The following is a 25,645-nucleotide window of genomic DNA, read 5'->3' on the forward strand; positions in this document are numbered from 1 at the left end:
CTTGTACATAGGGGCAGTATTATAGTAGTTATATTCTTTAACATAGGAGCAGTATTATAGTAGTTATATTCTTGTACATAGGAGCAGTATTATAGTAGTTATATTCTTGTATATAGGAGCAGTATTATAGTAGTTATATTCTTGTACATAGGAGCAGTATTATAGTAGTTATATTCTTGTACATAGGAGCAGTATTATAGTAGTTATATTCTTGTACATAGGGGCAGTATTATAGTAGTTATATTCTTGTATATAGGAGCAGTATTATAGTAGTTATATTCTTGTACATAGGAGCAGTATTATAGTAGTTATATTCTTGTACATAGGGGCAGTATTATAGTAGTTATATTCTTGTACATAGGGGCAGTATTATAGTAGTTATATTCTTGTATATAGGAGCAGTATTATAGTAGTTATATTCTTGTACATAGGAGCAGTATTATAGTAGTTATATTCTTGTACATAGGGGCAGTATTATAGTAGTTATATTCTTGTACATAGGGGCAGTATTATAGTAGTTATATTCTTGTACATAGGGGCAGTATTATAGTAGTTATATTCTTTAACATAGGAGCAGTATTATAGTAGTTATATTCTTGTATATAGGAGCAGTATTATAGTAGTTATATTCTTGTACATAGGAGCAGTATTATAGTAATTATATTCTTGTACATTGGGAGCAGTATTATAGTAGTTATATTCTTGCACATAGGGAAAGTATTATAGTAGTTATATTCTTGTACATAGGGGGCAGTATTATAGTAGTTATATTCTTGTACATAGGGGCAGTATTATAGTAGTTATATTCTTGTACATAGGGGCAGTATTATAGTAGTTATATTCTTGTACATAGGAGCAGTATTATAGTAGTTATATTCTTGTACATAGGAGCAGTATTATAGTAGTTATATTCTTGTACATAGGAGCAGTATTATAGTAGTTATATTCTTGTACATAGGGGCAGTATTATAGTAGTTATATTCTTGTACATAGGAGCAGTATTATAGTAGTTATATTCTTGTACATAGGGGGCAGTATTATAGTAGTTATATTCTTGTATATAGGGGCAGTATTATAGTAGTTATATTCTTGTACATAGGGGCAGTATTATAGTAGTTATATTCTTGTATATAGGGGCAGTATTATAGTAGTTATATTCTTGTATATAGGGGCAGTATTATAGTAGTTATATTCTTGTACATAGGAGCAGTATTATAGTAGTTATATTCTTGTACATAGGAGCAGTATTATAGTAGTTATATTCTTGTACATAGGAGCAGTATTATAGTAGTTATATTCTTGTACATAGGGGCAGTATTATAGTAGTTATATTCTTGTACATAGGAGCAGTATTATAGTAGTTATATTCTTTAACATAGGAGCAGTATTATAGTAGTTATATTCTTGTATATAGGGCAGTATTATAGTAGTTATATTCTTGTACATAGGAGCAGTATTATAGTAGTTATATTCTTGTACATAGGGGCAGTATTATGGAATATATAGAGTGTTGGATTCCCTCACGCACAGATCATTATGCTGTATGTTGTGTAATACATACCTTGGTTCTTTCAGGATCCTCTCTCTCCTCGCAGCTCATATTATTAATTACTTCTTCTTATCTCTGGATGAGTTTTATGTCTTCTTGTGTTCTTCTCGTCTTGTCTACCAGGCGCCGCTCACCTACCTTTCGTTCGGCGGCTCTGTAGGGACTCATCGCCCAGATTTGCACTGAATAATGAATTCCTGCGTTCAGCGCTTGCAGCAGATGCTTCCTCTGATCTGCAGACTCTTGTCAGCGCCGACTGCCCCTGATTTCCTGACAATATTTGCCCCTAAAAATGTCCCTGGAATTAAGTATTGATTGCTTGCCAAGTCATATGTACCTGCAGCCGACAGAGCACAGACGAGGCGGCGATGATGAGAATGATCTGCAGATGAAGTGTCATCAAGCTCCAGATAATGAACCAGTTCTACGTGCAGTCCCATGTAAAACCTTGTGAACACCATCCTGGTATTATGTGTCAGTCTCACAGATTTTATATAAAAGTGCCAGCTCCGAGAATGCAGGAATCACAGTGGCCTCGCAGACTCCGCCATGTTGGGCGATCTAATAGCTTCTCCTGCTTTGTGGCCTCCACCATTTCCTCGGTGCTCGGCAGCTGCATAGAAGAACACATGGCCGCTGGTTTTTGGCACAAGGTTTTTATAAAGCTGGAAATTGGCATCACCCGGCCTTTCCTGACGATGAGAGTGAACAAGCCGGAACCGACAGGATAATTAAGGCCTGAAACCTCGGTCAAAGTTATCTGAGCTCAGAAATCTCCTGGGCTGCCCAAACTTTTTTATCAGACCATTTACCTTTTTCTAGTTTTTTTTTTTTTTAATGTAAAAAATCAAAATGTTTTTTTTTTTCTAAAATACAAAGGAAATTATTACATCTTCAACTTGCTTAACTGTTCACAATAAAAGTAATTTTGACCAGGGGTGCCCAAGCCTTTACTTGCCACTGTAGTACCTGACTCATAGCAGTGCCCATTGTGCCATCCCCAGTAGTAATGCCTGGACTCACAGTAGTGCCCATAGTACCAGCCCCAGTAGTAATGCCCGGACACACAGTAGTGCCCATAGTGCCATCCCCAGTAGTAATGCCCGGACTCACAGTAGCGCCCATAGTGCCATCCCCAGTAGTAATGCCCGGACTCACAGTAGCGCCCATAGTGCCAGCCCCAGTAGTAATGCCCGGACTCACAGTAGTGCCCATAGTACCAGCCCCAGTAGTAGTGCCCGGACTCATAGTAGTGCCCATAGTGCCATCCCCAGTAGTAATGCCCGGACTCACAGTAGTGCCCATAGTGCCATCCCCAGTAGTAGTGCCCGGACTCACAGTAGTGCCCATGGTGCCATCCCCAGTAGTAGTGCCCGGACTCATAGTAGTGCCCATAGTACCAGCCCCAGTAGTAGTGCCCGGACTCATAGTAGTGCCCATAGTACCAGCACCAGTAGTAGTGCCCGGACTCATAGCAGTGCCCATAGTGCCAGCCCCAGTAGTACTGCCCGGACTCAGTAGTGCCCATAGTGCCAGCCCCAGTAGTAATGCCCGGACTCATAGTAGTGCCCATAGTACCAGCACCAGTAGTAGTGCCCGGACTCATAGCAGTGCCCATAGTGCCAGCCCCAGTAGTACTGCCCGGACTCAGTAGTGCCCATAGTGCCAGCCCCAGTAGTAATGCCTGGACTCACAGTAGTGCCCATAGTACCAGCCCCAGTAGTAGTGCCCGGACTCACAGTAGTGCCCATAGTGCCAGCCCCAGTAGTAATGCGTGGACTCACAGTAGTGCCCATAGTGCCAGCCCCAGTAGTAGTGCCCGGACTCATAGCAGTGCCCATAGTGCCAGCCCCAGTAGTAGTGCCCGGACTCAGTAGTGCCCATAGTGCCATCCCCAGTAGTAATGCCTGGACTCACAGTAGTGCCAATAGTACCAGCCCCAGTAGTAATGCCCGGACTCACAGTAGTGCCCATAGTGCCAGCCCCAGTAGTAATGCCTGGACTCACAGTAGTGCCCATAGTGCCAGCCCCAGTAGTAGTGCCCGGACTCATAGCAGTGCCCATAGTGCCAGCCCCAGTAGTAGTGCCCGGACTCAGTAGTGCCCATAGTGCCAGCCCCAGTAGTAGTGCCCTGTGGTAGCCTTATCGTTAGTACCAGACCCATAGCAGTGCCCATATTTGCAGACTCACAGTAAACAGGACCCCTCAGAGTCAGAGGTGAGCAGCCCTCCATGCAGACGTCAGGGGTCTGTTCCTGCCTTTATGCCCCCCGGCGGCTGCAGGATTGAGCTCATTCATTCCTTTCCCTGCCGATTGGTGTTAACTCGCAGCAGAGCCGGCGATCTATTCCATCTGTCACTTTCCTGCACAGAACGGTGGGATTTCTGCATTCTCGTTTATATCTATGAATTCCTGCTGCCATTAACCTCTGTTCAGTAATTACCTGGCCTGTCATTCCTCTAGGTACGCTGGATATTAATGAATTCCCTCTCCTTGTCTTTGTAGGGCGCGGAGCGAGGTGATGGGGTCTCTGCAGGATTAGACCCTTCACTTAAAAAAAAAAAAAAATTGGATTACCAACAAAATTTTAGGCGGAGCGGCGTTAACCCCTCCACCATTGGGCCAAAGACTCAAGGATCCAGCGTCCCATCGTCCATCAGCCACTAACAGGTTAAAGTAAGACCGGATCCTCGCTCAGGATCAATATCCGCGGCTCGCTGAAGGGAATTTCTGCTCATAAAGATAATGAAATAAGAAAAACCTGAGAGTGACAGGTAGCGGCCGTGTCCTGGGGAAAGGAGGATGTAGGACAGAGATAGATCGCTCTGGTTTTAATTAACAGACAGCTCTTTACCCTAATCCTTACAGCGAATAGCGGCGGCGAGCCACGTATGGCGGTCATCACCGAGCATTGTGCCGATACCGCCACAGTCTGGAAACGAATCACCGCAGATCCTTCAGATTGGAAACATTCATCCGTTACTGGACACGAGGAAGGTTATTACAGGAGACATCACACCTTCTATCTATGGGGACTCCTGGAGTTTGTGGGACTTTCTCCATTGGGCGCTCAATGATCAGATCTCGTTTATTGTATCTTGTAAGGATACATTGTATCGTTATTCCCATCCTCACTATACTCAGCCATGTATAGGGTCGTAACCAGTCCGCACAACATGGCCCAGAAATCTGTCATCCTTGACCCCATTACTGAACACATTTTCTTTGTTGATGATGAATTGGGCCCTTTCCTTCGCTCCACCTGTTGGGGTCCATTCACAGTTTCCATTACTCCAATATTTAAAGACCCCATGTACAATGTATCTGCAGGGTCTTTGTCCCTCCTCAAGTACCAGGTCCAGGGTGCCCCCTATAAAAATGGTCCTGGAGAAAACAGAGCTCAAATATCAGTGGGAGCAAAGCTCAATATAACCTCATCCCTATAATAGGAGCATATCGGGGAATTGTCTCAGTCTACATATTAGGAAAGGGTCAGTAGAGGGGAGAATGCACATTCGGGGTCTACCACCAGTGATCGGATGTCCCGGCAGAAGCCTCCAGGCTTTATATGGGATTATTGGGGTAACAGGCACAACCCCTGAAACCATAAATAGGAAATATCATTGCAAAAAGTTGCCTTAAGTTACAGAGAGGTTTAGTGTTCAGTGCAAACTCTTCACCGCAGGTCATGAAGACGATGCAGAAGCTTCAATCATCACGGCCTCTTGGCTCCTGGTCCTTGCAGGATCTGACACACGTTTTCTGGCCCCATTAGATCCTATATGTGCAGCCGTCTATCACACCGTCGTGCATTGTGGCCGTGCCAAGACCTGCAGCTCCGATTATTGCACTAGGATTCCAGGAAGGTGATGGAGATCTGGTACATCCTGTGTACCCTCCTCTGTATCCTCACCTCTCCTCCTGTGTACCCTCCTTACATCCTGTGTACCCTCCTCTGTATCCTCACCTCTCCTCCTCTGTACCCTCCTCTGTATCCTCACCTCTCCTCCTGTGTACCCTCCTCTGTATCCTCACCTCTCCTCCTGTGTACCCTCCTCTGTATCCTCACCTCTCCTCCTGTGTACCCTCCTCTGTATCCTCACCTCTCCTCCTGTGTACCCTCCTTACATCCTGTGTACCCTCCTCTGTATCCTCACCTCTCCTCCTCTGTACCCTCCTCTGTATCCTCACCTCTCCTCCTGTGTACCCTCCTCTGTATCCTCACCTCTCCTCCTGTGTACCCTCCTTACATCCTGTGTACCCTCCTCTGTATCCTCACCTCTCCTCCTCTGTATCCTCACCTCTCCTCCTGTGTACCCTCCTCTGTATCCTCACCTCTCCTCCTCTGTATCCTCACCTCCTGTGTATCCTCCTCTGTATCCTCACCTCTCCTCCTGTGTACCCTCCTTACCTCCTCTGTATCCTCACCTCTCCTCCTCTGTACCCTCCTCTGTATCCTCACCTCTCCTCCTGTGTACCCTCCTCTGTATCCTCACCTCTCCTCCTGTGTACCCTCCTTACCTCCTCTGTATCCTCACCTCTCCTCCTCTGTACCCTCCTCTGTATCCTCACCTCTCCTCCTGTGTACCCTCCTCTGTATCCTCACCTCTCCTCCTGTGTACCCTCCTCTACATCCTCACCTCTCCTCCTGTGTACCCTCCTCTGCATCCTCACCTCTCCTCCTGTGTACCCTCCTCTGCATCCTCACCTCTCCTCCTGTGTACCCTCCTCTGCATCCTCACCTCTCCTCCTGTGTACCCTCCTCTGCATCCTCACCTCTCCTCCTCTGTGTCCTCACCACCTGTGTATCCTCACCTCTCCTCCTGTGTACCCTCCTGTTTCCTCACCTCTCCTCCAGTGTACCCTCCTGTTTCCTCACCTCCTCCTGTGTACCCTCCTCACCTCTCCTCCTCTGTACCCCCTCTGTATCCTCACCTCTCCTCCAGTGTACCCACCTCACCTCTCCTCCTGTGTACCCCCACCTCTACTTCTGTGTACCCTCCTCTGTATCCTCACCTTTCCTCCTGTGTACCCACCTCACCTCTCCTCCTGTGTACCCCCACCTCTACTTCTGTGTACCCTCCTCTGTATCCTCACCTCTCCTCCTGTGCACCCTCCTGTTTCCTCACCTCTCCTCCTGTGTACCCTCCTCTCTATCCTCACCTCTCCTCCTGTGTACCCTCCTTACCGCCTGTGTACCCTCCTCTCTATCCTCACCTCTCCTGCTGTGTACCCTCAACTCTCCTCCTGTGTACCCTCCTCTGTATCCTCACCTCTCCTCCTGTGTACCCTCCTCTGTATCCTCACCTCTCCTCCTGTGTACCTGCGGCACCCCAGGGTCCTGGTCATTGCAGTGGTATTGCTTTCCCCTCGGGGAGAGTGATATTGCGTTTGGAGGCAAAGAAGGATAACGGCATCCAGGTATCACAAACATGCAACACATTTCACACTCCAGGCCACCAGGGGGAGCTTCTGCTCCTATTAGGTCACTCCCCACATAGGCAAAACTGGTCGCCTGTAGGGAAAGTGAGTTGCTGGCTGAGCTTAGCTCAGTTAGTTGGTCCCCGACAGGGGTGGGATCCTGTCAGTGAACGAAGGAGAAAGGACACGGAGGTGTTCATGCCCTCAGAGCTGCAGCTCCTAGAAATAGACATTGAAGGCATAACTGTATTGCACTGGGCATGAAGGAAGTCGCAGCAAAGGAGAGGATACCGTAAGGGGACCAGCCCTATACAGGCTGCCTCCTTCTGAGGCGCAGAAGCCTGGTAGCCGGAACACAGAGGGAGTAAGGACCTTTATGCTTTGCTTCAGAGACCGGCCGGACAGCTAATTGCAAGTTACCTGTCCGCTCAACACCCAGGAGGCACGGTGGCACCCTACGGAGGCCAGGGCGTGCTAAAGTCCCTATAAACAGCCTCAAGCCACCAGTCACATGGGTTTGTCCTATCCTATATGAGGTACAGAGAGAAAGACATTACATCTGTGAGGACCTTATGTGAAGCCTTAGGCAGTAAGGAACTACAACACTGCAGCGCAAGGGAAGACTACCGATTTCCACCTGGACAAGGGGACTCTGGATTTGCCTTCAAATCGGCCGGACTCTGCCTGCCCTGTGATCTGGACTGTAGATGCTGAAGCCTTCAGTAAAGGTAAAGAGTCTGCAACCTTGTGTCCTCGTTGTTCACTGCGCCTCCCACCATCACCATCTACACACTGGGAGCCCTGGGGATATACTTCACCTGTGGGAAGGTATACCATCTAGCTGCCATAACATCACCCCAGCGGACCCCACAGCAGCGTCGGTCACCCTGACCGAATACCACAGGTGGCTTCAAGAACATTCCCCTTAAAGACCTTTCCCTTTTACACGGATGTCCCAGGGCCACGGACCGGGTCAGCCACTGTGACATCCCCCTGTGAACCGCAAGACCCGGTACCGAATATCACACGGCCCCATGGGGGCGCTCCATACCCTCCTGTGTATCCTCACCTCTCCTCCTGTGTACCCTCCTCTGTATCCTCACCTCTCCTCCTGTATACCCTCCTCTGTAACCTCACCTCTCCTCCTGTATACCCTCCTCTGTATCCTCACCTCTCCTCCTGTGTACCCTCCTCTGTATCCTCACCTCTCCTCCTGTGTACCCTCCTCACCTCTCCTCCTGTGTACCCTCACCTCTCCTCCTGTGTATCCTCCTGTTTCCTCACCTCTCCTCCTGTGTACCCTCCTCTGTATCCTCACCTCTCCTTCTGTATACCCTCCTCTGTAACCTCACCTCTCCTCCTGTGTACCCTCCTCTGTATCCTCACCTCTCCTCCTGTGTACCCTCCTCACCTCTCCTCCTGTGTACCCTCCTGTTTCCTCACCTCTCCTCCTGTATACCCTCCTCTGTATCCTCACCTCTCCTCCTGTGTACCCTCCTCTGTATCCTCACCTCTCCTCCTGTGTACCCTCCTCACCTCTCCTCCTGTGTACCCTCACCTCTCCTCCTGTGTATCCTCCTGTTTCCTCACCTCTCCTCCTGTGTACCCTCCTCTGTATCCTCACCTCTCCTCCTGTATACCCTCCTCTGTAACCTCACCTCTCCTCCTGTGTACCCTCCTCTGTATCCTCACCTCTCCTCCTGTGTACCCTCCTCACCTCTCCTCCTGTGTACCCTCCTGTTTCCTCACCTCTCCTCCTGTGTACCCTCCTCTGTATCCTCACCTCTCCTCCTGTGTATCCTCCTCTGTATCCTCACCTCTCCTCCTGTGTATCCTCCTCTGTATCCTCACCTCTCCTCCTGTGTACCCTCCTCTGTATCCTCACCTCACCTCTCCTCCTGTGTACCCTCCTCACCTCTCCTCCTGTGTATCCTCCTCTGTATCCTCACCTCTCCTCCTGTGTATCCTCCTCTGTATCCTCACCTCTCCTCCTGTGTATCCTCCTCTGTATCATCACCTCTCCTCCTGTGTACCCTCCTCTGTATCCTCACCTCTCCTCCTGTGTACCCTCCTCACCTCTCCTCCTGTGTACCCTCCTCACCTCTCCTCCTGTGTACCCTCCTCTGTATCCTCACCTCTCCTCCTGTGTACCCTCCTCACCTCTTCTCCTGTGTATCCTCCTCTGTTTCCTCACCTCTCCTCCTGTGTACCCTCCTCACCTCTCCTCCTGTGTATCCTCCTCTGTTTCCTCACCTCTCCTCCTGTGTACCCTCCTCTATATCCTCACCTCTCCTCCTCTGTATCCTCACCTCTCCTCCTGTGTACCCTCCTCTATATCCTCACCTCTCCTCCTCTATATCCTCACCTCTCCTCCTCTGTATCCTCACCTCTCCTCCTCCATCTTCTGTGCTGTGAGAGGAGGGATTTTCTCGCTCATCACCAGGTCTCTGTCTGACGTTGGATGTTCGCCCCGCTCGGTCCGGCTCCTCCGCCGTCTGCCTGCTCCAGTCCCAGCACACACCGGGGAGGAGGACGGGGATCCCGGAGCCGCTGACTGCAGGTGAGGAGCTGCCGGTGCCATCTGCTGCACGGTCCGCAGCTCTCCTGACTGAGCCCGGGGCTCCTCCTGCAGACAAGTATATATATATACACCGAGCAATGGGTCACCTACCGGGGGTGTAATGGGCAGCCCTGACACCTCTCTAATAAGTCCTGTCAGCTCTCTGTATCTATCATCTATCCATCCATTATCTTTCTATTTTCTATCTATTGTATGATCTATTATCTTTCTCCTGAGTTTTGATAAGGGCTTAGCTCAGCCTGTGCCTGGATTGGAGGGAATACTCCCGGGACCTGATGGGAGTTGTAGCTGCCACTAATTGTAATGTTCTTCCCTTATAACCCAGGGCAATGACATTCCCTCCGGCGGCCTGACACACTGTAACGAGCTCTGCAGCTGTCACACGGCCCGATCAGATCAGGATTGAGGCCTCTGTGTGTAAATGAGAAATCTATTCACTGGCAGCCAGCAGAGATGGTGAACATGATGGGGATTGGGTGAACAAGTTATTTTGTTTTTCTCCTGAATTTCTCAGATTTCTACAAATTATTACATTATACAACAGAGACTTCTGCAGCACCTCGACCCTTTACCATTCCTTACTGTCTGTGCTTGCTGTCAGTGAATAGAAGTCCTTCCTTCATTCAGAGGTTACCTTGTCCTGCTTCTGTTCATCTGACACAGCACAGGGTTCGTTACTTTGTATCAGTGCTTCCTCCTGTATCCAGCCCTGCACCTGACAGCACAGGGTTCGTTACTTTGTGTCAGTGTTTCCTCTTGTATCCAGCCCTGCACCTAACACAGCACAGGGTTCGTTACTTTGTGTCAGTTCTTCCTCCTGTATCCAGCCCTGCACCTGACACAGCACAGGGTTCGTTACTTTGTGTCAGTGCTTCCTCTTGTATCCAGCCCTGCACCTGACACTGCACAGGGTTCGTTACTTTGTGTCAGTGTTTCCTCTTGTATCCAGCCCTGCACCTGACACAGCACAGGGTTCGTTACTTTGTGTCAGTGCTTCCTCTTGTATCCAGCCCTGCACCTGACACTGCACAGGGTTCGTTACTTTGTGTCAGTGCTTCCTCTTGTATCCAGCCCTGCCCCTGACACTTTTATTTGGGTGGAGGATTCATTTCTGACCGTGACCTTTCTGTAATTCACATTTTAGAATTACAGTAGTTTTGGCGTTTTTTTCACCTTATGGTTTTATAACTTTATAATTTCTAGGTCTGTGCTGTGAACAGCGGCGGCGCAGGGAATATTGGACCCGACTCCAGATTGTACCGTCCAGCTGTCCTGGATCAGCACAATTGGTGAGTCTGTGCTTGGTGACCCTCAGATTGTGGCAGGGTCCTGTCAGCCTCGTATTCCTGCTGTTTGGATGATGTGGACGGAGTATTTACTGCTATTTGGGCCCTTGTGTGTGACCCTAACACGTGCACAGTTTGGGGTCTGTATGGCGTTATTCTGGAGGTGCTGTGGGAATAATTACACACTGTTTGATTCTCTCATTTGGATATTGCATGGCACCATTATTTATGTGCTGCGTGACACCGATACGTGTGCGCTGCGTGACACCGATACGCGTGCGCTGCGTGACACCAATACGCGTGCGCTGCGTGACACCAACAGGCGTGCGTTGCGTGACACTAATACGCGTGCGCTGTGTGACACCAATAGGCGTGTGCTGCGTGACACCAATACGCGTGCGCTGCGTGACACCAATAGGCGTGCGCTGCATGACACCAATAGGCGTGCGCTGCGTGACACCAATACGCGTGCGCTGCGTGACACCAATACGCGTGCGCTGCGTGACACCAATACGCGTGCGCTGCGTGACACCGATACGCGTGCGCTGCGTGACACCAATAGGCGTGTGCTGCGTAACACTGATACGTGTGTGCTGCGTGACACTAATATTTGACATAACCTGTTCCTGCCCTTAACAGTGAAATTCCTCTACAGAGAAAAAAAAAACAAATGATGGAAGTCACCGGACAGAAACGTCACTGATCTGGGAATGATGAAAACATGGAAACAACATTTCCAAACTATCTGGATGTCTTCAGTCTGGAGTCTGAGCTTTGTGCAGAATTCCCGGCAGCTCCGGCCTCAGCTGCTGTCACTGGGGTTATTGATGGTTGTCCGAGGAAGGTTTTGCTGATGAATGCACTTGGGACCACAAATCATCAAGATCCGCTGCTGTCAGGTCTCGGCAGTAGGACTGATGTCCTATTCCCTCGTAAAGGCCTCTTCATAACCTCACACCACCGCTCTCCAAGGCTACCATGGTGCCGAGCAAGACCGCAATGCTGGCTGGAGTGGAGGTCCATTTTCTTCTTGGGATTAGTCCTATTAGTCCCATTTTTTGTATTGGACGCAATGATAGCTGGAGATTGGTCTGGAGTTCACATGGACACCAGGACGATGCCTTCAGGAGGGAACATCACACCAGTCTCACTCCCGAGATTATGGTGTGATGTGGCATAATATACGGGACCCAGACCCCTCTAGTCTTTATTCCAGGTACAATAACAGCTCGCTGTTACAATGATTTGGCGGTGAAACCAGCGGAGCGGCCATTTCTTCAGTGTTCCAGGAGTAGTTTTCAACATGACACTCCTAGGCCGCATATTCCTCGCACTACTGTGAGCCACCTGCTCCATAGCTGCAGCGTCCCCGGACTTGTCTCCCGCAGCTGCAGCGTCCCCGGACTTGTCTCCCGCAGCTGCAGCGTCCCCGGACTTGTCTCCCGCAGCTGCAGCGTCCCCGGACTTGTCTCCCGCAGCTGCAGCGTCCCCGGACTTGTCTCCCGCAGCTGCAGCGTCCCCGGACTTGTCTCCCGCAGCTGCAGCGTCCCCAGACTTGTCTCCCGCAGCTGCAGCGTCCCCGGACTTGTCTCCCACAGCTGCAGCGTCCCCGGACTTGTCTCCCACAGCTGCAGCGTCCCCGGACTTGTCTCCATTGGGAACGTCATTGGTCGGTGATTACACAGGAGCTGCTGGCAGTGGATCCTGATGATTTTTACTTTCAGCAGCAGAACCTGCCTCAGACGACCATTAATGACCTCAGTAACAGCAGCCGAGGTTGGAAGTCCCGGGATTTCAGCACGAGGCTCAGACTCCAGACTGGAGAATCCAGGAGATGTGATAATATAGTTTCCATTTTTCATCCTTTGCAGGTCCTGTGATTTCCATCTTCCCATGGTCTTTTCTTCTAGGTATTATGATGTCATTGTTGCACTGTATGATAATATTTAGTTGCATAAATATTTTCAGATTGTAGAGCAGCACTATTTGTCATTTAGGGACTGTATTGCTAATATTTACTCTTGCTCATATTTGCGGCCTGTGTGATACTGATAATTGGGCTTCGCCCACCGCTCGATGCCATTTAGGCATTGTATGACCCCATAACTTGGGCTGTAAATCGTCCCCCTGTTGGAGCAGCGCTGATGAATGATAGAGCGGTCTGTGTCCCGTGTGAGGCGCAGTCTGTTATATGACGTGTGGTGCAGCTGATCCTCCGCTGATGAAATTGTCCCTCTGGATAAGCAGATTATTAATGTGAATGAGCTGAGGAGGAGGATGATGGGGACATTGTGTCCGGCCACAGGGTCATCGCTGTGGCCATCTGACCTGAGTGGTGGCTCTGGTAACGTCTGAGGGAAGCCGCCGCTCGTTATATAGATATAGACTGTGAAAAGGGCGATAGTAATATTAGATATGTGCGGATCAGGAAGACGCAGGAAATACAGAAATGCACAAAATCCTGGATGTAAGAAGTTATGCAAGACATTATATGTGATGTGGCGAAGCCTGGGGGCGTCAGGGCACTGTAGTGAAATTGTATGAGGCACAGTGGCGGGTGTATGGATCAGCAGAGGGGTGTGAGGCACCGCAGTGGGTGCATGGATCAGCAGTGAAGGAGTGTGAGGCTCCAGTGGGTGCATGGATCAGCAGTGGAGGGGTGTGAGGCACCGCAGTGGGTGCATTGATCAGCAGTGGAGGGGTGTGAGGCACCGCAGTGGGTGCATGGATCAGCAGTGGAGGGGTGTGAGGCACCGCAGTGGGTGCATGGATCAGCAGAGGGGTGTGAGGCACCACAGTGGGTGCATGGATCAGCAGTGGTGGAGTGTGAGGCACCGCAGTGGGTGCATGGATCAGCAGTGGAGGGGTGTGAGGCACCGCAGTGGGTGCATGGATCAGCAGTGGAGGGGTGTGAGGCACCGCAGTGGGTGCATGGATCAGCAGTGGAGGGGTGTGAGGCACCGCAGTGGGTGCATGGATCAGCAGTGATGGAGTGTGAAGCTTCACAGTGGGTGCATGGATCAGCAGTGGAGGGGTGTGAGGCTCCACAGTGGGTGCATGGATCAGCAGTGGTGGCGTGTGAGGCTCCACAGTTGGTGCATGGATCAGCAGTGGTGGAGTGTGAGGCTCCACAGTGGGTGCATGGATCAGCAGTGGAGGGGTGTGAGGCTCCACAGTGGGTGCATGGATCAGCAGTGGAGGGGTGTGAGGCATCGCAGTGGGTGCATGGATCAGCAGTGGAGGGGTGTGAGGCTCCACAGTGGGTGCATGGATCAGCAGTGATGGAGTGTGAAGCTTCACAGTGGGTGCATGGATCAGCAGTGGTGGAGTGTGAGGCACCGCAGTGGGTGCATGGATCAGCAGTGGAGGGGTGTGAGGCACCGCAGTGGGTGCATGGATCAGCAGTGGAGGGGTGTGAGGCTCCACAGTGGGTGCATGGATCAGCAGTGGTGGGGTGTGAGGCTCCACAGTGGGTGCATGGATCAGCAGTGGTGGAGTGTGAGGCACCGCAGTGGGTGCATGGATCAGCAGTGGTGGGGTGTGAGGCTCTGCAGTGGGTGCATGGATCAGCAGTGGTGGAGTGTGAGGCTCCGCAGTGGGTGCATGGATTAGCAGTGGAGGGGTGTGAGGCTCCACAGTGGGTGCATGGATCAGCAGTGGTGGAGTGTGAGGCTCCACAGTGGGTGCATGGATCAGCAGTGGAGGGGTGTGAGGCTCCACAGTGGGTGCATGGATCAGCAGTGGTGGAGTGTGAGGCTCCACAGTGGGTGCATGGATCAGCAGTGGAGGGGTGTGAGGCTCCACAGTGGGTGCATGGATCAGCAGTGATGGAGTGTGAAGCTTCACAGTGGGTGCATGGATCAGCAGTGGTGGAGTGTGAGGCACCGCAGTGGGTGCATGGATCAGCAGTGGAGGGGTGTGAGGCACCGCAGTGGGTGCATGGATCAGCAGTGGAGGGGTGTGAGGCTCCACAGTGGGTGCATGGATCAGCAGTGGTGGGGTGTGAGGCTCCACAGTGGGTGCATGGATCAGCAGTGGTGGAGTGTGAGGCACCACAGTGGGTGCATGGATCAGCAGTGGTGGGGTGTGAGGCTCTGCAGTGGGTGCATGGATCAGCAGTGGTGGAGTGTGAGGCTCCGCAGTGGGTGCATGGATTAGCAGTGGAGGGGTGTGAGGCTCCGCAGTGGGTGCATGGATCAGCAGTGGTGGAGTGTGAGGCTCCGCAGTGGGTGCATGGATCAGCAGTGGAGGGGTGTGAGGCTCCGCAGTGGGTGCAGGGATCAGCAGTGGTGGAGTGTGAGGCTCCGCAGTGGGTGCAGGGATCAGCAGTGGTGGAGTGTGAGGCACCGCAGTGGGTGCATGGATCAGCAGTGGTGGAGTGTGAGGCTCCACAGTGGGTGCATGGATCAGCAGTGGAGGGGTGTGAGGCTCCGCAGTGGGTGCATGGATCAGCAGTGGTGGAGTGTGAGGCACCGCAGTGGGTGCATGGATCAGCAGTGGAGGGGTGTGAGGCTCCGCAGTGGGTGCATGGATCAGCAGTGGTGGAGTGTGAGGCACCGCAGTGGGTGCATGGATCAGCAGTGGTGGAGTGTAAGGCTCCACAGTGGGTGCATGGATCAGCAGTGGAGGGATGTGAAGCACCGCAGTGGGTGAATGGATCAGCAGTGGTGGCGTGTGAGGCTCCACAGTGGGTGCATGGATCAGCAGTGGAGGGGTGTGAGGCTCCACAGTGGGTGCATGGATCAGCAGTGGTGGAGTGTGAGGCTCCGCAGTGGGTGAATGGATCAGCAGTGGAGGGGTGTGAGGCTCCGCAGTGGGTGAATGGATCAGCAGTGGTGGCGTGTGAGGCTCCACAGTGGGTGAATGGATCAGCAGTGGTGGAGTGTGAGGCTCCACAGTGGGTGCATGGATCAGCAGTGGTGGAGTGTGAGGCTCCGCAGTGGGTGCATGGATCAGCAGTGGAGGGATGTGAGGCACCGCAGTGGGTGAATGGATCAGCAGTGGTGGCGTGTGAGGCTCCACAGTGGGTGCATGGATCAGCAGTGGTGGAGTGTGAGGCTCCGCAGTGGGTGAATGGATCAGCAGTGGTGGCGTGTGAGGCTCCACAGTGGGTGCATGGATCAGCAGTGGTTGAGTGCGAGGCTCCGCAGTGGGTGCATGGATCAGCAGTGGAGGGGTGTGAGGCACCGCAGTGGGTGAATGGATCAGCAGTGGTGGCGTGTGAGGCTCCACAGTGGGTGCATGGATCAGCAGTGGTGGAGTGTGAGGCTCCGCAGTGGGTGAATGGATCAGCAGTGGTGGCGTGTGAGGCTCCACAGTGGGTGCATGGATCAGCAGTGGTTGAGTGCGAGGCTCCGCAGTGGGTGCATGGATCAGCAGTGGAGGGGTGTGAGGCACCGCAGTGGGTGAATGGATCAGCAGTGGTGGCGTGTGAGGCTCCACAGTGGGTGCATAGATCAGCAGTGGTGGAGTGTGAGGCTCCGCAGTGGGTGCATGGATCAGCAGTGGTGGAGTGTGAGGCACCGCAGTGGGTGAATGGATCAGCAGTGGTGGCGTGTGAGGCTCCACAGTGGGTGCATGGATCAGCAGTGGTGGAGTGTGAGGCTCCGCAGTGGGTGCATGGATCAGCAGTGGAGGGGTGTGAGGCTCCACAGTGGGTGCATGGATCAGCAGTGGTGGAGTGTGAGGCACCGCAGTGGGTGAATGGATCAGCAGTGGTGGAGTGTGAGGCTCCACAGTGGGTGCATGGATCAGCAGTGGTGGAGTGTGAGGCTCCACAGTGGGTGCATGGATCAGCAGTGGAGGGATGTGAGGCTCCACAGTGGGTGCATGGATCAGCAGTGGTGGAGTGTGAGGCTCCACAGTGGGTGCATGGATCAGCAGTGGTGGAGTGTGAGGCTCCACAGTGGGTGCATGGATCAGCAGTGGTGGAGTGTGAGGCTCCACAGTGGGTGCATGGATCAGCAGTGGAGGGGTGTGAGGCTCCACAGTGGGTGCATGGATCAGCAGTGGTGGAGTATGAAGCTCTACAGTGGGTGCATGGATCAGCAGTGGTGGAGTATGAAGCTCTACAGTGGGTGCATGGATCAGCAGTGGAGGGATGTGAGGCTCCGCATGGGGGCATAGATCAGTGGGGGGATAATTCCCACCTAAACAGACCTGGTGCAAGGTGATTAAAAACATCTTTTTAAAATATCTCCTTCCACCAGGCACTTTTGAGCTCAAGGACGCTTTTTCCCAGTGGCAGAAACACATTCTGCAATTAGATTGTTAATGAAGATGTTTTTATTGTCAGGCATCTGGATTTGAGCCCTTGATTCTGTGTTCTGTTGTCAGCGTCACTTCGGGTTGACCGCAGCAGATTCACCTCTTCTTCTTGTGTATTAGTTCTGTTGCCTTTGTGTCTATCGGTTTGGAGTTAACAAGTGTTTTTCATTTACTCTGTTTGTCCTATCAGCTTTCGGGTGCAGCTCCATAAACCTTCCCTGCTGGTCATAGACTTTGTTGGATTCCTTCACTTTGCTGTGGTTTGTGTTGGCTGCAGATGTTCTTATTGTGCGATTCCTTTATTCCTTAGGGAATTGCTACTGGGAGTTGTTAAGGACATTGGGGCTAAGCTGTCAAGTGGGGGCGCCGTTGCGTTATTTTAGGGTGCCAACCTCAGCAGTTAGACAAGAAGCGTGCTACTCCTAGTCTGAACAGGGATCTGCTGGGTTCAGGTATTTGTCCGCCTGGTCCGTTACTCGTGTGATTGTGCTTCAGCAGTAATGCCCGTCACCTCGGGCCAGGTCAGTTTTGGAGTTTAGCTGGGAATTACCCAACCAACTTGGATACATTATAGTTACCACTTGGTTCTGTTCTTCGCAAGCTCAGGTGTGGACACAAGATGGAGGCTGCACCGTGTTATAACTATTAGTGGAGCTGTGCTCACCTGGCCCGACCTCTGAAGGTGAGCACTCCTAATTGATGTGGACCTCCCTTGTTACCAGTACTCACCCTGTGTGTGCTCCTTCATTTATGCAGTTATTTTGCCTATGTCTACTACAAAGGAGAAAGTGACTAATTATCTTGTACCCCAAATGTCTGCTCCATTATGCTGCACCCCACGTGTCAGCGTCATTATCTTTCATGTGCTTCTCATGCCCGTGCACCTCATGCCATTTCCATGTGCTTTTTGAGATTAGTCCCCTGCTCCCCACGTCCCGGTTCCACGTGTCCCTGCTCCATGCACCCCTCGTGTACTGATTCCCAGTGTCTCTGCTCCCCGTGATCCTCGCGTCCCTACTCCCCGTGTCCTTACTCCCCATCTCCCTGCTCTATGCACTCCCCGTGTCCTTACTCCCCATCTCCCTGCTCTATGCACTCCCCGTGTCCTTACTCCCCATCTCCCTGCTCTATGCACTCCCCGTGTCCTTACTCCCCATCTCCCTGCTCTATGCACTCCCCGTGTCCTTACTCCCCATCTCCCTGCTCTATGCACTCCCCGTGTCCTTACTCCCCATCTCCCTGCTCTATGCACTCCCCGTGTCCTTACTCCCCATCTCCCTGCTCTATGCACTCCCCGTGTCCTTACTCCCCATCTCCCTGCTCTATGCACTCCCCGTGTCCTTACTCCCCATCTCCCTGCGCTATGCACTCCCCGTGTCCTTAATCCTCGCGTCCCTACTCCCCGCGTCCCTACTCCCCATCTCCCTGCTCTATGCACTCCCCGTGTCCTTAATCCTCGCGTCCCTACTCCCCGCACTCCTCGCGTCCCTACTCCCCGCACTCCTCGTGCCCTTGCTCCCCATCTCCCTGCTCTATGCACTCCTTGTGTCCCTGCTCCCTACGCTCCTTGTGCCCCTGCTCCATGTGCTCCCCCATATTTTCGCACAAGCTGGTTCTTGGGTTGTTTTCATGCTGGGCATCATCTAGTTGGCAAACAGCAGCTGAAGACTGTTAACGATTTCCTGTCACTTGTCTGTCCATATTCCAATGTAACAGAAACATTGGAAGATAACATGGCGGCGTGTGAAGCCTTCCCTGCGTATTTTGTACTTAATGTTTCTGTCTTCCAGATTCCTCGCTCTTCACCATCACTGCACAGACCTCGCTGCTTTGTGACCAAATGTCCTTTATTTTCCAGAGACAGATTTGTTTTGTTTCATCTTTTTTTCCCTCCATTTATTTATTTATTTTTAAATCTAGGAAACAACAAGGTGCATTGTCCTTGAATGTCCACATCTCAGGAGATCTTAAGGGGGGTCCCAGGGGGCTGCAAGGTGGGAGGCAGAGGTCCCTAAATCCCACTGGCCACCGAAATAATCTCATGAAAAGTTTGATAACTTAGAAATAAATGGGAGATTTGGGTATTTCATGTGCCGGATTCTCACTGCAGATCGCAGGCGGAAAATGCTCAAATTTACTAAGAGGAACGCGGCGACCCAAAGACCGGAACCGAGATCCATGTCTGATGTGAGCAGGACACATAGTGCGGTCATGTACCCCATCACCCCCGGGATCCCTGCACCGACTACTGCTATATAGTGCAAGTATCAACCATTAGATACACGGCTCAGCTCAGTATCACACAGGAGAGGATTAGATACACAGCTCAGCAGTCAGTATCACACAGGAGTGGATTAGATACACAGCTCAGCATCACACAGGCAAGGATTAGATACACGGCTCAGCAGTCAGTATCACACAGGAGAGGATTAGATACACAGCTCAGCAGTCAGTATCACACAGGAGTGGATTAGATACACAGCTCAGCATCACACAGGCAAGGATTAGATACACGGCTCAGCAGTCAGTATCACACAGGAGAGGATTAGATACACGGCTCAGCAGACAGTATCACACAGGAAAGGATTAGATACACGGCTCAGCAGACAGTATCACACAGGAGAGGATTAGATACACGGCTCAGCAGACAGTATCACACAGGATAGGATTAGATACACGGCTCAGCAGTCAGTATCACACAGGAGAGGATTAGATACACGGCTCAGCAGTCAGTATCACACAGGAGAGGATTAGATACACGGCTCAGCAGTCAGTATCACACAGGAGAGGATTAGATACAAGGCTCAGCAGTCAGTATCACACAGGAGAGGATTAGATACAAGGCTCAGCAGTCAGTATCACACAGGAGAGGATTAGATACATGGCTCAGCAGTCAGTATCACAGGAGAGGATTAGATACACGGCTCAGCAGTCAGTATCACACAGGAGAGGATTAGATACAAGGCTCAGCAGTCAGTATCACACAGGAGAGGATTAGATACATGGCTCAGCAGTCAGTATCACACAAGACAGGATTAGATACACGGCTCAGCAGTCAGTATCACACAGGACAGGATTAGATACACGGCTCAGCATCACACAGGAGAGGATTAGATACACGGCTCAGCAGTCAGTATCACACAGGATAGGATTAGATACGCGGCTCAGCAGACAGTATCACACAGGAGAGGATTAGATACACGGCTCAGCAGTCAGTATCACACAGGAGAGGATTAGATACACAGCTCAGCAGACAGTATCACACAGGAGAGGATTAGATACACAGCTCAGCAGACAGTATGACAGGATAGGGTTAGATACACAGCTCAGCAGACAGTATCACACAGGATAGGATTAGATACACGGCTCAGCAGTCAGTATCACACAGGAGAGGATTAGATACACAGCTCAGAAGACAGTATCACACAGGATAGGATTAGATACACGGCTCAGCAGTCAGTATCACACAGGAGAGGATTAGATACACAGCTCAGAAGACAGTATCACACAAATGTCGAGATATAATAGATAGGCAGCCATATGACTTATAATAACTTAGATACACAGAGTCTACAGCTCTAATGAGCTTGGATACACTGGCTAAATTCACTATTCCTGACCACACATTATAAGGCTCCTTTAACATCCTGATGGATGTCCGATCCCGGCTGAGATGCTTTATGGGGTTGGCAGGGTTCAGCTTCGCTGTTAATAACCTTTTATTTCCTTTATTGCAAATTTATTTCTATAAATCTTGCGGCCGCTGCTCGCAGACCTTGTAAATAAGGTTTGACTGGAATTTTCATAAATAAAATTACTGACAACCAATATTTCCTGCTGACATCTTGTTAGGAAACTTCGGGATGATTGGAAGACTGTGGCGATGTCGCGACCTGCAGGGAGCGGCGCGGCACTTTGTCATTCACGACGTTTTCCTTCCATTGTCAGGAAACGTATGGAAATTCATAGAATTTACTAAAACCCCCCAAAACATAAAAAAAAGGGGCACCTGCACCAATGGAAGATGGATTTATTACATGTTTACATGTAACTGCTGAGTGATACATTTGTTACAATGTTACAACTGGCCACACCCCTAAGTTTATTCTGCTCCTTAAAGGGACCCTGTGAGTTTATTTTAAATAAAGGGAGGTGAAAAGAAATTGGTGATGGAAGGAGATGGCTCTAACTGATACCTGCTTTTACACAGGCGACATAGTAAATAATGACATGTCCCCTTTAAGACTTAAAGTCACGTCATCCCAACCAGCTCCAGAGCTCCTAACTCCTAATGTATATTGAGTTTAGAGATGTTTCCACGCTCGGATCCGCTTGTCCTCTCTGAGCGCTGTCAGAATGATTGGAAAATTCTCCTCTCCTGCCGCCCAGTGACTCTCAGACGTCGCCTCCCTGTGATGAGATCCCTGATTTTTTTTTTTTTTTAACATCTGGCTGCATCTAGACGTGACAATATTCTCGTAGGACGATCACCAATTATCTAAAACGCACTGGAACTGCAGGTCAGTTTGCAACCCCCCGATTGCATAAAATTTCGATCTTATCCTCGCTTTTCCCACTTGTCCTGGTGTAGTGGCAAGTGGGGGTAATAGTGTTGGGGTTGATGTCAGCTGTTTAAATATATACCCCCCCCACCCTCTTTTACCCATTCATTATTGTAAAGTAAAAAATAATAAACCTCCCTATTCCTCACCTGTCCGCAGACAATCCCTATGTGATAGTGTCCCATGAAGAACTCCAGATCTGCTACATCTGGATGGTTTGTTGAGTGTTGGCGCGATGTCTCCGCACAGCCGGAACACAGACATGTGCAGCGCTGATGTGAGAAAGGTCACCTGGGGGACCCCACCTCTTTTTTAGGGGGGGGTTCTTCAATTTTAATAGCCAGTGAAGGTTACGTAAACAGCTGAGACCTCCATGTTTATTACCCCTTTCGCAGGCTATATACATCTGCTCCCAGCTGTCTGCTTTCCCTCAGCTGGTTATTAAAAATTTGGGGTGGAACCACATGACGGTTTTTTTTGTCACGTGTTTAATTATGAGCTAAATACATGTACAGTGAGCTGCACTGATTATATGTCTCTATTCCATAAATGTATCTATCATCTATATCTAAGATTGTTTTATTAGCCTGTAAACGAGCTGGAAATGATTTAATTGCGGTATGTAAAGCTGATGTTAACGACGCATTTTATACGGATGTTATACGCATTGCATACACATGTTATACGGATATCATACGGATATTATACGCATGTTATATGCATGTTATACAGATATTATACGGATGTTATACGGATATTATACGCATGTTATACGGATATTATATGGATATTATGCGCATGTTATACGGATATTATACGGATGTTATACGCATGTTATACGGATATTATACGCATGTTATATGCATGTTATACGGATGTTATACGCATGTTATACGGATATGCAGACTGTGAGCCCTCGCGGGCAGGGTCCTCCCTCCTTATGTACTCGTGTGCCTTGTTATCTGCTCATGTTTAATGTATTTGTCTATATTTGCCCCGTATCCTCATGTAAAGCGCCATGGAATAAATGGCGCTATAAAAATGTATAATAATAATAATATTATACGGATATTATACAGATATTATACGGATGTTATACGGATATTATACGGATGTTATATGCATGTTATACGGATATTATACAGATATTATATGCATGTTATACGGATATTATACGGATGTTATATGCATGTTATACGGATATTATACGGATATTATATGCATGTTATACGGATATTATACGGATGTTATACGCATATTATACGGATATTATACGCATGTTATATGCATGTTATACGGATGTTATACGCATTGCATACACATGTTATACGCATGTTATACGGATATTATACGCATGTTATACGGATATTATACGCATGTTATACGGATATTATACGGATGCTATGTGAAGTCACATTGTATCGCATGATACTCATCAGACTTTTCGGAACAAACATTGGAACGATTTTCTAAACGCAGATAAGTGCGAGCCCTTACTTTAAAAAAAACAAAAAAAAAACAACACCAGACATTGCCCATCATCTCGAAACCCTCACGCTGTTGCATAAATATACACCCCCTCATGTATATATTTTATTACTTTTTCGGCTGTATATTTATTCAGGACCATCAATGCTTTTCTAAACTCTAACTTGTCATGTTCTCACTTCAGATAATTGGAAGTCATACATCATACATCAGTCTGATTCTCTGAGTTGCATAATTATACACACCCCTAATTCTTAGCTTTGGGTGCTGTGGGGCGTGCAGATCAGGGTAGAGGGTTTGCCGTGTCCATTTAGGACAGCTCGCCCATCTTATGTCACGTACGTGGGCGATCCTCCAGGGCCAGCATTGCCCTCATCCGTCACCTCCGGACCCGTGGCCACCGATCCGCCCCTAACCCTGCAGTCACAGTCATCTTGGACTATGAAGGACGGATGAGTCCGACCCCTCCAGTTGCATAAATATTCACACCCTCATTTTGCTCCACCTTGGGTGCTATATAGTCATTTGACACAATAATTATAACCCATTGCTATTTCTTTCTCTTACAATGGAGGAGGCCGAGGTTCAGGGTCTCTTCCATCTTTATGATACGACCATGTTGGTTTTGGTGCGATATTTCCTCATTTTGATATGGCGGTGTACGTGTAACAGTCCGCAAGATGGAGATACGAGTTCTCATGCAGAAAATGACTTCTCCTCCCCGGCCAGTGTAAAGAGATAAATAATTGGGTAAAGAAAGACGCAGGCGCTGCACATCCCGCTGCACGTCCCCTCCCGCTGCACGTCCCTCTGCTGCACATCCCCTCCCGCTGCACGTCCCCTCCCGCTGCACGTCCCCTCCTGCTGCACATCCCCTCCCGCTGCACATCCCCTCCCGCTGCACGTCCCCTCCCGCTGCACGTCCCCTCCCGCTGCACGTCCCTCTGCTGCACGTCCCCTCCCGCTGCACGTCCCTCTGCTGCACGTCCCCTCCCGCTGCACGTCCCCTCCCGCTGCACGTCCCTCTGCTGCACATCCCCTCCCGCTGCACGTCCCTCTGCTGCACATCCCCTCCCGCTGCACGTCACCTCCCTCTGCACGTCCCTCTGCTGCACGTCCCACTGCTGCACATCCCCTCCCGCTGCACGTCCCCTCCCGCTGCACATCCCTCTGCTGCACATCCCCTCCCGCTGCACATCCCTCTGCTGCACGTCTCCTCCCGCTGCACATCCCTCTGCTGCACGTCTCCTCCCGCTGCACATCCCTCCCGCTGCACATCCCTCTGCTGCACATCCCCTCCCGCTGCACATCCCCTCCGCTGCACATCCCTCTGCTGCACGTCCCTCTGCTGCACATCCCCTCCGCTGCACGTCTCCTCCCGCTGCTGCACGTCTCCTCCCGCTGCACATCCCCTCCGCTGCACGTCTCCTCCCGCTGCACATCCCCTCCGCTGCACGTCTCCTCCCGCTGCACATCCCCTCCGCTGCACATCCCTCTGCTGCACATCCCACTGCTCCCCTCAGGCTCAAATCCCGGATCTGCGTCCTGCGCTGCACAATGTGACAGCCTCGTTAATACCTAACACTTGGCAGAGATGGGACGAGGAGCCTCAGCCCCCCGTAACCCACTGCAGGGGATGAAGCTGCGGTCTGCGCCTCCTGTCAGTCATCGGCGGCAGTTATACGTCGCTCTACTGTAGCGATATAATGACCAAAGCTTTATAAGCAGCGGGTGATGCAGAGTGACGGAGCCGGATAAAGCCTGAAGGCGTTCTGGGTAATAAATATTCCCATGGCCTGAATGTGCCCCCCGCAGCCCCCCGACCATTCCCGCAGCCCCCCCCCCGACCATTCCCGCAGCCCCCCCGACCATTCCCGCAGCCCCCCCCCCCGACCATTCCCGCAGCCCCCCCCCCGACCATTCCCGCAGCCCCCCCCGACCATTCCCGCAGCCCCCCCGACCATTCCCGCAGCCCCCCCGACCATTCCCGCAGCCCCCCCGACCATTCCCGCAGCCCCCCCCCGACCATTCCCGCAGCCCCCCCCCGACCATTCCCGCAGCCCCCCCCCGACCATTCCCGCAGCCCCCCCCGACCATTCCCGCAGCCCCCCCCCGACCATTCCCGCAGCCCCCCCCGACGATTCCCGCAGCCCCCCCCCGACGATTCCCGCAGCCCCCCCCCGACGATTCCCGCAGCCCCCCCGACCATTCCCGCAGCCCCCCCCCGACCATTCCCGCAGCCCCCCCCGACCATTCCCGCAGCCCCCCCCGACCATTCCTGCAACATTATACAGTGAAATGCAAACATAGCCTCAGTGTGGGGATGGGGCCCACCGACCGGGGATGGGGCCCACCGACCGGGGATGGGGCCCACCGACCGGGGATGGGGCCCACCGACCGGGGATGGGGCCCACCGACCGGGGATGGGGCCTACCGACCGGGGATGGGGCCCACCGACCGGGGATGGGGCCCACCGACCGGGGATGGGGCC

At 51.2% G+C, this 25,645-nt stretch overlaps 1 protein-coding gene across 1 annotated transcript in view; it reads left to right on the top strand.

Moving 5' to 3' along the window:
* Positions 1-9,369: 9,369 nt before the first annotated feature.
* Positions 9,370-25,645, top strand: part of LOC138647266 (contactin-4-like) — a 254,562-nt gene continuing 238,286 nt past the window's right edge. Inside the window, exons 1-2 of the mRNA XM_069736165.1 lie at positions 9,370-9,530; positions 10,755-10,840. The gene's annotated coding sequence lies outside the window, so the exon portion shown is untranslated. The remainder of the gene's footprint in view (positions 9,531-10,754; positions 10,841-25,645) is intronic.

Source organism: Ranitomeya imitator, chromosome 8, assembly GCF_032444005.1.
Source record: "Ranitomeya imitator isolate aRanImi1 chromosome 8, aRanImi1.pri, whole genome shotgun sequence".
Classification (NCBI taxonomy): Eukaryota; Metazoa; Chordata; class Amphibia; order Anura; family Dendrobatidae; genus Ranitomeya; species Ranitomeya imitator.